The sequence below is a fragment of the Podarcis vaucheri genome (genome assembly GCF_965113315.1).
Source record: "Podarcis vaucheri genome assembly, chromosome: 7".
Classification (NCBI taxonomy): domain Eukaryota; kingdom Metazoa; phylum Chordata; class Lepidosauria; order Squamata; family Lacertidae; genus Podarcis; species Podarcis vaucheri.
This window is the reverse complement of record NC_138765.1, coordinates 14,568,559-14,582,599: the sequence shown is the minus strand read 5'-3', so window position 1 is coordinate 14,582,599 and position 14,041 is coordinate 14,568,559. Positions and strand designations below refer to the sequence as shown.

At 43.9% G+C, this 14,041-nt stretch overlaps 1 long non-coding RNA gene across 1 annotated transcript; it reads right to left on the bottom strand.

Annotated features, from left to right (window-relative positions):
* Nucleotides 1-648: 648 nt before the first annotated feature.
* LOC309538080 lies at nucleotides 649-11,351 on the bottom strand. The gene is made up of 3 exons (XR_014222100.1): nucleotides 11,224-11,351; nucleotides 2,245-2,376; nucleotides 649-995 (listed from the first exon to the last, which is right to left on the bottom strand). It is a non-coding gene; the product is annotated as an uncharacterized lncRNA (long non-coding RNA).
* Between the last annotated feature and the right edge of the window lie 2,690 nt (nucleotides 11,352-14,041).

The window sequence follows — 14,041 nt, the reverse complement described above, 5'->3', positions numbered from 1 at the left end:
CTGTGCCTCAAGCCTGAGATGAGGGGCGTACAAGGGAAGTACGCCAGGACATGACGAAAGCAGCTTGGAATGCTGTGAGCTGAATGAAAAGCGAAAGCAGTGTGTTGCGTCACTGCTCTGAGAGCAGGACGCAGAGAAAATGCAGCTTGAATCTGATGGCTGTTATGGATTGTAAATACACTACTTTCATGCAAATAAAGGGATATTAGGACAGAAGAAACGTGTGGGACTTGTTTACTGCCCTTTTTCGACACACTGACACTGTGTAATTCTGCTAATTGCTTTACGACTGCTCGAAAGCCACACTACGTAAACAAAAGCTAAAGAGGCTCGCAGGGGAAGCGTGGCTGGGCGCCGAACAATAAAGCAATAAATCTACTGAACAGTAACAATACCCATTTCTTCCCTCTGCAAAGACTGCCCTTCACCACCATCCCCAACACCACCAAAGACCCTTTATTTGGTGAATTCTACATGTGCCCCCTCCATGAGAGGTCCAGAGGGCTTCAACATGAGAAAAGGGGCTTATTCTTTATTTGACAAATACAGACACAGAACACAGTTTTATTTGCCATACCATTTTATTATGATCATGATCAAGAGAAGTTTAACCATGCATTATAATATCATGAGGAAGGGTCCCCAAGCCCCACCTTTCTACTTTAGCTTATCCATCCCTGCATCCCATTCACCCTACACTAAATGCCAAATAGGGGACTCTGCAGTCCTGTGAACCCCACTTTCTCTGCACTCCCAATATCAGGTAAGCAACTTCCTCCTTCATTGTGGATGCATATCATGGATGTCAAAGGGGAAGACTTTGCTGTCTTCTAATTACTCATCAAGGTTGGACTTCTTTGGTAGTATTGCAGTTTGACAGCATTGTGATTGGTTGATATTACGAAAAAAGTCATCATCCGTTGATGTCCTTGCCAGCGTGCAAAAATCCCATGTGGCACAGCCTTTGAAAACCTTATCAGAACGATTAAGGCCATCTAATAAAGAGAAAAAGGCATAGTCATACAATTCATTGAGTAGTACCAGGGTCACAGGGTGCAGGAGACAGAGAATGGGAACATTTTAATCATTATAAACTGTATCGTGCATATAGAAACATGTTAAAATCGCATCCTAATATCATACTGATGTTTAAAACCCAACCAACATTGTTATGGAATTCAAAATCCATGGCTGCTTTAAGTTTTTGGGGTTTTTTAAGGCTCATTGAAATGCGCTCTCTCTCTCTCTCTCTCTCTCTCTCTGTGTGTGTGTGTGTGTGTATGTATGTATATATACAGAGAGAGAGAGAGAGAGAGAGAGAGAGAGAGAGATAGTCTCATCCAGGCACCAGCAACCTGTAGCCCATGGGCCGGAAGTGGCCCACAGAGGCGGCCGTATAACTGGCCCATGAGGCACCCCAGAACTGAGCTGCCCGCTTGGTGAGTTTCTGCGCTGCACTGTGGCACAGCATGGCACAACGGGGACTCGCTTCCGTGGCATTGGAAATGACACACGCAGACACCAGAAATTGCATCTGTGCATGTGCAGACTCACGCAGATGCCCGAGATCACAGGTGGGCACGCTCACGTGCACTCGCTATCCAACCCACAGAGGCGGCTCCGTGGAATTGATCTGGCCCAGGTAGCGTAAACCTTGCCAACACCTGGTCTCATCCATATAAGTAAAGATGGTCAAGGACCCCCAAACAGTTCAGTCCAGTCAAAGGTGACTATTGTGGCGCTCATCTCGCTTTCAGGCTGAGGGAGATGGCATTTGTCCACAGACAGCTTTCTGGGTCATGTGGCCAGCATGACTAAACCACTTCTGGTGCAACAGGACACCATGACGGAAGCCAGTGCACACAGAAATGCCATTTACCTTCCCACTGCAGCAGTACTTATTTATCTACTCGCACTGGAGTGCTTTTGAACTGCCATGATGGGAGGAGCTGGGACAGAGCAACGGGAGCTCACCCCATCACGCAGATTCCAACCACTGACCTGCTGATTGGCAAGCCCAAGAGGCTCAGTGGTTTAGACCGCAGCGCCACCAACTCACATTATATGCAAAGCAAAGGCTATTGGAATGCTAATATTTTTTGGGGGGAACTCCCCTTCCCATACACATACTATATTTTTTCTGGCAGGAAGCCACAGACTGAATGAGACAGCAACCCACCCACACACCTTAGCAAACTGTGTCCACCTCCCACCTCTGATTCAATGGTTAACCGCAGTACTTACAGTTAGCCATCACAAACTCTATGCACAGATTCTCTTCACCTCTACACCTGACAGTCTCTGAGTCCTGACAATCTTCAAAGCTGGAAGAAATACAGCCTGGGCACTTCAGACCATTGTAGGGTGGATACCGCACTGCCAAAAGCAAGCGTTAGAATCAATACATGAATCCAGACCAGATGTCTCTATTTTAATTCCTAGGCTCCAGTTGTCTAATCCTATGAGATATGTGCCGTGTTTCCACTGCTTTCTGCTTCTAGAACCATTCACTGATGCAATGCAGTTGAAGAGTCTGGCAACCAGTTTATGAAGAAAAGGAAGCAATTTTAGTTGCTGCTGTCCTGAGATAGACTGGAGAGACTCTACCCACACTATGGGTGAATTTCACTCTTGAGGGGAGAGCTACACTTACTGCAGGAGGTGACAAAGAAACATCTTGGCATCAACATCTTGGCAAGATTCTTGTGGGAAGTTGAGATTTACCAGGTTGTAAGGCTAGGTGAGAAAATGAACGCTCCCAGAAGATAACTGAAGATAGTCTGTCATATGGGGAGAGAGATTAGGAGCTACTTTTGCAATTATTTTCTCTCATTCTCTTTCTCCTCTTTCATGCTGTTGATAAATAAGTGTTATGTTTAATAGTTGCATCTGAGCTGAATGGATAATAATTTTTCTTTTTTGATTGGGATGAGATGTGGAGATTATTACTGGGATGCCAAAGTGAATAAGTTGAAAGGCTTTTCTTTATGCGTTATTTGTTGTTGTTGTTGTTTAGTCGTTTAGTCGTGTCTGACTCTTCGCGGCCCCATGGATCAGAGCACGCCAGGCACTCCTGTGTTATTTATTATGTACTATATTCCATGATGTATTATTACACATGTCTTAATACTTCGAGTAGGGGACGCGGGTGGTGCTGTGGGTTAAACCACAGAGCCTAGGACTTGCCGATCCGAAGGTTGGCGGTTCGAATCCCCACGATGGGGTGAGCTCCCGTTGGTCCCTGCTCCTGCCAACCTAGCAGTTCGAAAGCACATCAAAGTGCAAGTAGATAAATAGGTACCACTCCAGCGGGAAGGTAAACATCATTTTTGTGTGCTGCTCTAGTTCACCAGAAGCAGCTTAGTCATGCTGGCCACATGACCTGGAAGCTGTACACCGGCTCCCTCGGCCAGTAAAGCGAGATGAGCGCCGCAACCCCAGAGTCGGCCACGACTGGACCTAATGGTCAAGGGTCCCTTTACCTTTACCTTAATACTTCGAGTTATATATATGAACATAATGTTATGTAGGGAAGAACCAGAATCTGTTCAAGAAAATTTGAGATATGAAAGGAACATTTCGTACAAAGATTACCATAATAAAGGACAAACGTGGTAAGGACCTAACAGAAGCAGAAGGCATCACGAAGAGGTGACAAGAATACACAGAGGAATTATACCAAAAAGATATGGATGGCTCGTACACCCCAGGTAGTGTGGTTGCTGAGCTTGAGCCAGATATCCTGGAGAATGAAGTCAAATGGGCCTTAGAAAGCACTGCAAATAACAAGGCCAGTGGAAGTGATGATATTCCAGCTGATCTATTTAAAAATATAAGAGATGATGCTGTTAAGGTGCTACACTCAATATGCTAGCAAGTTTCGAAAACTCAGCAGTGGCCAGAGGATTGGAGAAGATCAGTCTACATCCCAATCCCAAAGAAGGGCAGTGCCAAAGAATGCTCCAACTAGAAGAGTGACTAGTGGGGTGCCACAGGGTTCTGTCTTGGGCCCGGTCTTATTCAACATCTTTATCAACGACTTGGATGATGGACTCAAGGGCATCCTGATCAAATTTGCAGATGACACCAAACTGGGAGGGGTGGCTAACACCCCAGAGGACAGGATCACACTTCAAAATGACCTTGACAGATTAGAGAACTGGGCCAAAACAAACAAGATGAATTTTAACAGGGAGAAATGTAAAGTATTGCACTTGGGCAAAAAAAAAGAGAGAGGCACAAATACAAGATGGGTGACACCTGGCTTGAGAGCAGTACATGTGAAAAGGATCTAGGAGTCTTGGTTGACCACAAACTTGACATGAGCCAACAGTGTGACGCGGCAGCTAAAAAAGCCAATGCAATTCTGGGCTGCATCAATAGGAGTATAGCATCTAGATCAAGGGAAGTAATAGTGCCACTGTATTCTGCTCTGGTCAGACCTCACCTGGAGTACTGTGTCCAGTTCTGGGCACCACAGTTCAAGAAGGACACTGACAAACTGGAACGTGTCCAGAGGAGGGCAACCAAAATGGTCAAAGGCCTGGAAACGATGCCTTATGAGGAACGGCTAAGGGAGCTGGGCATGTTTAGCCTGGAGAAGAGGAGGTTAAGGGGTGATATGATAGCCATGTTCAAATATATAAAAGGATGTCACATAGAGGAGGGAGAAAGGTTGTTTTCTGCTGCTCCAGAGAAGCAGACACGGAGCAATGTATCCAAACTACAAGAAAGAAGATTCCACCTAAACATTAGGAAGAACTTCCTGACAGTAAGAGCTGTTCGACAGTGGAATTTGCTGCCAAGGAGTGTGGTGGAGTCTCCTTCTTTGGAGGTCTTTAAGCAAAGGCTTGACAACCATATGTCAGGAGTGCTCTGATGGTGTTTCCTGCTTGGCAGGGGGTTGGACTCGATGGCCCTTGTGGTCTCTTCCAACTCTATGATTCTATGATTCTATGATTCTACCGCACAATTGCACTCATTTCACACGCTAGCAAGGTTATGCTTAAAATTCTACAAGGAAGGCTCAAGCAGTATGTGGACCTAGAACTCCCAGAAGTACAAGCTGGATTTAGAACAGGCAGAGAAACCAGAGACCAAATTGCAAACATGTGCTGGATTATGGAGAAAGCTAGAGAGTTCCAGAAAGACATCTACTTCTGCTTCATTGACTATGCAAAAGCCTTTGACTGTGTCGACTACAGCAAACTACGGCAAGTTCTTAAAGAAATGGGAGTGCCTGATCACCTCATCTGCCTCCTGAGAAATCTCTATGTGGGACAAGAAGCTACAGTTAGAACTGGATATGGAACAACTGATTCATTCAAAATTGGGAAAGGAGTACGGCAAGGCTGTATATTGTCTCCCTGCTTATTTAACTTATATGCAGAATTCATCATGCGAAAGGCTGGGCTGGATGAATCCCAAGCCGGAATTAAGATTGCCGGAAGAAATATCAACAACCTCAGATATGCAGATGACACAAACTTGATGGCAGAAAGTGAGGAGGAAATAAAGAAGTTTTTAATGAGGGTGAAAGAGGAGAGCACAAAATATGGTTTGAAGCTCAACATCAAAAAAAACGAAGATCATGGCCACTGGTCCCATCACTTCCTGGCAAATAGAAGGGGAAGAAATGGAGGCAGTGAGAGATTTTACTTTCTTGGGCTCCATGATCACTGCAGATAGTGACAACGGCCATGAAATTAAAAGATGCCTGCTTATTGGGAGAAAAGTAACGACAAACCTAGACACCATCTTAAAAAGCAGAACATCACCTTGCCAACAAATGTCTGTATAGTTAAAGCTATGGTTTTCCCAGTAGTGATGAATGGAAGTAAGAGCTGGACCATGCCTTCTTTGCCTCAGTCTTCTCCGATAAAGAAAACAATGCCCGACCTGAAGAATTTGGAGCAAATGATTCAGCAAAGGAAACACAGCCCAGAATAACTAAGGAGATAGTACAAGAATATTTGGCTAGTTTAGATGTATTCAAGTCTCCAGGGCCAGATGAACTGCATCCAAGAGTATTAAAAGAACTGGCAGATGTGATCTCAGAACCACTGGCAGTCATCTTTGAGAATTCCTGGAGAACAGGCGAAGTCCCGGCAGACTGGAGGAGGGCAAATGTTGTCCCTATTTTCAAAAAGGGGAAAAGAGAGGACCCAAATAATTACCGCCCAGTCAGTCTGACATCAATACCAGGGAAGATTCTGGAACAGATCATTAAGCAAACAGTCTGTGAGCACCTAGAAAGGAATGCTGTGATCACCAATAGTCAGCATGGATTTCTGAAAAATAAGTCATGTCAGACTAACCTGATCTCGTTTTTTGACAGAATTACAAGCCTGGTAGATGAAGGGAACGCAGTGGATGTAGCCTACCTTGATTTCAGCAAGGCATTTGACAAGGTGCCCCATGATATTCTTGTAAAGAAGCTGGTAAAATGCGGTCTTGACTATGCTACCACTCAGTGGATTTGTAACTGGCTGACTGCCCGAACCCAAAGGGTGCTCATCAATGGTTCCTCTTCATCCTGGAGAAGAGTGACTAGTGGGGTGCCACAGGGTTCTGTCTTGGGCCCGGTCTTATTCAACATCTTTATCAACGACTTGGATGATGGACTCAAGGGCATCCTGATCAAATTTGCAGATGACACCAAACTGGGAGGGGTGGCTAACACCCCAGAGGACAGGATCACACTTCAAAACGACCTTGACAGATTAGAGAACTGGGCCAAAACAAACAAGATGAATTTTAACAGGGAGAAATGTAAAGTATTGCACTTGGGCAAAAAAAATGAGAGGCACAAATACAAGATGGGTGACACCTGGCTTGAGAGTAGTACATGTGAAAAGGATCTAGGAGTCTTGGTTGACCACAAACTTGACATGAGCCAACAGTGTGACGCGGCAGCTAAAAAAGCCAATTCAATTCTGGGCTGCATCAATAGGAGTATAGCATCTAGATCAAGGGAAGTAATAGTGCCACTGTATTCTGCTCTGGTCAGACCACACCTGGAGTACTGTGTCCAGTTCTGGGCACCACAATTCAAGAAGGACACTGACAAACTGGAACGTGTCCAGAGGAGGGCAACCAAAATGGTCAAAGGCCTGGAAACGATGCCTTATGAGGAACGGCTAAGGGAGCTGGGCATGTTTAGCCTGGAGAAGAGGAGGTTAAGGGGTGATATGATAGCCATGTTCAAATATATAAAAGGATGTCACATAGAGGAGGGAGAAAGGTTGTTTTCTGCTGCTCCAGAGAAGCAGACACGGAGCAATGGATCCAAACTACAAGAAAGAAGATTCCACCTAAACATTCGGAAGAACTTCCTGACAGTAAGAGCTGTTCGACAGTGGAATTTGCTGCCAAGGAGTGTGGTGGAGTCTCCTACTTTGGAGGTCTTTAAGCAGAGGCTTGACAACCATATGTCAGGAGTGCTCTGATGGTGTTTCCTGCTTGGCAGGGGGTTGGACTCGATGGCCCTTGTGGTCTCTTCCAACTCTATGATTCTATGATTCTATGATTCTATGATTCTATGATTCTAAGAAGGCTGATCGCCGAAGAATTGATGCTTTTGAATTATGGTGCTGGAGGAGACTCTTGAGAGTCCCATGGACTGCAAGAAGATCAAACCTATCCATTCTTAAGGAAATCAGCCCTGAGTGCTCACTGGAAGGACAGTTCGTGAAGCTGAGACTCCAATACTTTGGCCATCTCATGAGAAGAGAAGACTCCCTGGAAAAGACCCTGATGTTGGGAAAGGAGAAGGGGGCAACAGAGGACGAGATGGTTGGATAGTCTTCTCGAAGCTACCAGCAGGTGTTGGACCAAACTGCGGGAGGCAATGGATGACAGAAGTGCCTGGCGTGCTATGGTCCATGGGGTCACGAAGAGTCGGACACGACTAAACAACAACAACAACAAGGTATATTATGTTGTTTATTTGGTGCTGTGTTGGAAACTGTCCTGTGACCTATTGATGAAGGGCAGTATATAAATTTCTCAAATAAATAAATTTCATGTTTTCATGTTGTATTTATTATTTTTATATACCACTCAATACAGTGGTACCTCAGGTTACATACGCTTCAGGTTACATACGCTTCAGGTTACAAACTCCGCTAACCCAGAAATAGTGCTTCAGGTTAAGAACTTTGCTTCAGGATGAGAACAGAAATTGGGCTCCGGCGGTGCGGCAGCAGCAGGAGGCCCCATTAGCTAAAGTGGTGCTTCAGGTTAAGAACAGTTTCAGGTTAAGAACGAACCTCCGGAATGAATTATTTAACCTGAGGTACAACTGTACATAAAGAAGTCCCTAAGTAGTTTACAAAATCTCTCTCTCTCTCTCTCTCTGTGTGTGTGTGTGTGAAACTGAGTAACCACAATAAAATAAAATGCAGTTTTCAATATAACTACAATACATTGCAATAATATATTTTTTAAAAAAAACACAGCAACACATTTTGAAATATGTTTAGAGTCAGGGACCCCTTCCTTCATGCACTAAACACTACACACCACAGCCAAATCCTGATTTACATATGCACAAAAATTTAATATGACTCCTCCTAGTCTGTTCAGCTAATACATACAAAGCACATCATCCACCCATTCATTCCAGTATATCTATCTCAGTAAGTCACCAACCACTAACCCCACTCACTCCTTCCTCTCAGGAAAAAAAAGTATGGATGGCAGCTAATGGATTGAGGTTGAATGTCAACAAGATAGAAGTACTGTTTCTGGGGGACAGAGGGTGGTTATGTATGGGAGCTCCCTGGTCCTAAATGGAGTAACTATGCCCCTGAAGGACCATGGCCTGGGAGTCATTTTGGACTCACAGCTGTCCATGGAGGCACAAGTTAATTCTGTGTCCAGGGCAGCTGTTTACCAGATCCATTTGTTAGGCAGGCTGAGACCCTGCCTGCCTGTGCACTGTCCTGCCAGGGGGTGCACTGGTTATCTCCCACTTGGACTACTGCAGCACACTATGTGGGGCTGCCAGATTGGTGAGTAGGAGCAGCCGCCGGAACCATATAACACTGGCTCCCGGCGCTTCCGGTTTCCTGCTATGGGAAATGGCTGCCTCGCACACCAATGGACCCCAGCCATGCCAGTAATTCAGGGGTGATATGGGAGTAATTAGCCATGGCAGACTCCCCAAGGTGGTGGAGGTCTATCTCACAGACCTGCAGATAGTCCGTGATCTGTCAGCTTGCATGAAGGTGTGAGCAACACAAATGCTGGGTCTAAGAGCACGGTATGGTTGGCATTCTCCAGACGGAAACAAAATGGTGATGATTATTGCGCAGTTACCAAAAAAAAAAAAAGGAATTCTAATGGAAAAGAACTCCTTTGGACTTGGGGTGTACTTCATTTAAAAATACATCTGCTTGTATGGATTCTTTTTATACATGAATGTGGACAGAAATTGAGGACAGAAGGACGGAGAGCACTGGATCCCTGCCAGCTCTTCTAGGGCCCGGAGGAGCTGGAGGGGGTCCTTTTGATCTTGGAGGAATTCAAATAATTCTCACATAATATAGAGCTGGGAAGCATGCCCCATAATACAGCATTTTATACAGACATATGCAGATATCAGCTCATTAAGAGGCATCAGAGAGAATTTGTTGACTTGCCATTTATAAACTCTATTTTTGGAACAAAGCCTGTTGCCATTGATGAGAACTTGACAGTCAAAGGAGAGATAAGAGGACTGAATACCAAAATAATTGGACAGAGAAGGAGATGAATTAAAAAATGCCTGCTGTGTGTTAACAATACAAAAACTTTGCTACAGAAGATGTGAGCCACAGAAACGACTGATTGGACTGAGAATCAGGATGAATAATATTAGTTTTGAATTTGGAAAAATAGCCGAAACATGAGAGACATGAATGAGGATGAATATATCTAGACAACTAGAACATGGGAATTCCCCAAAATTATTTATTATTGGAATATATAATTGGTGGTATTGTTATTATTGGAATATACATTGATTTGATTTGATTTGTCATTAATTGGAAGAATGTTATTGAAAATGTATTAAAAAATTTAACACCAACACTGGCTCCTAGTATGTTTCTGGGCATAATTCAAAGTGTTGGTGCTGGCCTTTAAAGCTATAAACAGCCACAGACCAGTATACCTGAAGAAGCATTTCTACCCCCATCATTCAGCCTGGACACTGAGGTTCAGTTCCAAGGGCTTTCTCAAGGCTCCTTCACTGCAATAAATGAGGTTGTGGGGAAGCAGGCAGAGGGGCCTTCTTGGTAGTGGTGCCCACCCTGTGGAATGCTCTCCTATCAGACATCAAGGAGATAAGTAACTATACAACCTTTAGAAGACATCCGAAGACAGCTCTGTATTGGAAGGCTTTTATCATTTTATGCTTTATTATGTTTTTGTATAAGCTGGAAGCCACTAAGTTTGGCTGGGACAAGCCAGTCAGATGGGTGGGGTACAATTATATTATTATTATTATTATTATTATTATTATTATTATTATTATTATTACTACTACTACTACTACTACAAACCCAAGGAGACATTGAAACTCATCATTTATTGAAATAGCCATTCCAGTTACCACGCAAAATTCACAGAGATCTACTGTTCCCAACAGCAAACAGGCGCTCTCATAAGTTGCCATCTTCCACCCAAGGATAAGGTGGAGCTGCACACATCTGCTACCTGGTTCTCAACCTTTCCACCAAGGAGTGCACTAAGACAATTCAACCCACACAAGATGAACCCTCCGCAAAAACCCTTTGCAGAGGGCACCCTCAACCCAATCCCTCAGCAGTGCAGCTTTTTAGTTTTCTGGATGGCCATTAGTACCAACAGATGGTTCCCCTCACTTCCTCCTCAGATCTGCCCAACTGGATAACACTCAGGTTAAGCACAGCTATCAGGGAACAAGGAGGACATGTGTTCTTATCTCTCTCTCAAATCCTCCAATTTATCCAGGGTGTTTTCTCCACATTCTCAGGGGTCATCTGAAGCTCTTGATCAATCAGCGGTTAACATAGGCTATCTGCTTTCTCTTTGAGAAACAGGTGGTGAGGGTGATTCTAACCATCTTCCATGCAAACTAGGAGAAGAATCTAGAACAGTAGCATTAGTCTATTCTATGGGTACCCAAGGATGAAACCTGAAACCGAAATGACGTTCATTCTCAGGGGTATGTAGATTCAAAAGCATGCAGATATTTACCCGGCGTGGTTTGGTTATTGCAGTAATCATCCTGACAGCAGTGGATTCTACGGCGGAAATATTTATCTTTTCGTGTAGTAAAGCTGTAATCCCCTGGGGTACAATCTGAAGTGCATCCCCACATTTCTGTTTCAAATATATCACCTGTGAGATAGACAAAGAAAGAAAAGGGTACAATTCAAAACCAACATTTTACAAACCAGCCCCCTAATAGGTGAAATTTATATGATGCTTCCTAATATACATATTGAAAGAAGAGAAGTCAGAGAAATGCTGCTGAGTGACAACATATTTACCCAAAAGAAAAGTCCCTAACTTGCTGATAACATAATAAATGATGTCAGCAGGGAGCTGTAGCCCAAGAAAGGAAAAGAGGCGGTAAGGGAACACCCAGCTATTTTAAGTCAATTCCAATCTCCACCGCCCGATGAGCTGCACCCAATGATACTAAAAGAGTTTGTAGATGTAATAAAAATACAATTAAGAATCATCTAGCATATTACATTCTTTGCTTAAAACAGGCAAGTGATTCATGGGGGGAAAGGATGGGGCCCTGTGGCTATGGACTCTCTAGTCCAATTTTCAAACTATGGCATGACAGAGTTAATTCATTCAAATCAAGATGCCCCAGAAACTTTACATTCCTGTTTTATGGTTACACTACAATATTATTTGTTGTTACAGCATTGTTACAATATTTATTGCTGAGATACAGAAAAGAGAGTTGGTTTATCCTTTCTCAATATTGTTCCTACTTCCTGAAGAGCCCCAGCAGGTTGTATTATTTCCCGTTCTTTCCTTTTCCCTCTACTCTTTTCATTCCCTTGATCTCACCTCAATTTGGCTCTCATAAAATGAAAAATGTTTTGCAAGTAAGCCTTTGTGGGGACATAGACAGACAGATAAATGATAGATAAATGTTTGTTATTTTAAAAATAGATCTCTTGTGGCTTCATTTGATGTTAGAGTGTATCTGTCAGAGTTTGAGGATGTGAGCTGTCACCATATTGCTGGACTTCTTGACGAGAGCACACTCTATGGTCATTTTGTATTCATACATGCACATCATCCCCTGATAATCCAGGGCCCACACATTCAGCTTTGATTGGACTAAAAGGCTTTACACTCACCTAAATTATATCGAGTAAAATTTGAAAAGCAGCTATCCTGTCCATTATGACAGACCTCTGTCAGTTCCATTGCACCGGAAATGTAAATGTTACATTCATTTGATACATCTGGAAGGAAAGAGTATGAAACACTCAGTGCCATGAGTTTCTCATTCCTTGAGAAATGACATCTACGTACATTCATAGAGAGAAATCTGACCTTGATCTCAGCTCTTGGATTCAAACCACTATTACCAGACATGAGGAATTTTACTTATCTCAAGATCCACTTCCAATGGTGCGTCGGAGGTGGCATGTGTATACACACACACACACACACACACACACACACACACACAAACACCATCTCTACCAACAGCCCAACAAATAGCTGTTGGCTAGACAGGGAGGGCCTGGAGGTTATGGGAAGAAAGGTGCGCCAGGAGAAGAAAGGTGCACCCATCCATCTCTTTTCTCTTCCAAAAACCTGTTTCAGTCTTCCCATTCTGACCCCTGCTAACACCCACCCAGATATGATTAAGAGAAACATTCCTACTCACCAGAAGAAACTAGAACGAAGAGAAAGCACATACTCAGGAAAGCCTTCATAATGCCAGCACAATCAAAAGGAGCACTCAGAACAAACCACCAGGTGAGCTGTGGAAGATGAAGCTGACTTGGGGGAATTTATAGGCGAAGGAAAGGGGCCTGAGACTTCCAGCTGGGAAGGAGTGGTGGGATATTATGGAAATACAGAGTGCATGCTGTCCCAGAAATCCTGTTTTTTAAAAAATTGGGACACAAAGCTCCTTTTTGATTGTGGATGCAATCATTTTTAGGACTTCTGTGGCAGACAGCCAGATGCCTCTTCCAGTCCAACCGCACCTTCATTGTTAGTCAACTGGAACTTTAAAGAAGTGAATTCTTTCCAGTCTTTCTCCAGCTCTGTTTTATCACAAGGCCTGTGGAGGAAACATATTCCCAACAAGGCACAAAGTAATCAACAATCACACACACATCTCTTTATCTTCCCAGCAATCAGGTGAACCTGGAACCTGCTTGTATCCATGGAACCACTCCTTTGCATTGTCAGTTTTGTAGCTTCTCAGTATCTTTTTAAACGTAGTCATGATGGCTAATCTTCCCTCCAGTATGATAGCCAGTAAGCCTCTTACTACCAGTTGCTGCAGATCACATGTCGAGAATGTGATGCCCAAAGGGATGCAAACACAGCACCACTGCTTCCTGGGCCTATGGATCAATTTGAAAGTGAGGAGACCCAGAGATTTGTGTGTGTCAGACACTTCCTCTCCTAACAGGGGTGGCTGCCTGAGGCTCAGAAGAGAGAGAAAATAAAAGTTTCAGATCTCTGTGGCAGGGCTGATCTTACTCAGGGCTTGCTCTACAACAACGGCTCCAGCCTCGGATGAAGTTTTTTTTTTGGGGGGGGGGTGTCCAGGGATAATCATACACTCTAAAGAATAGCCCCCAGAGGAAGACAAATGCCAGAGAACCATGTGGAAGAGCAACTGAAAAGAGGTTGAACAACACAACCCGAAGCTGCACAAGAGAAACAACCTACACAATAGGAATGAGCCAGTTTTCTGATTTGATTGACAAAGTGTTTAAGCGGCAAATGCTTAAGTTCAGCCCTAAGTGGGGCCATCACTTAATACTGTTCCTGGCCATCACTTAATATTGTTCCTCCA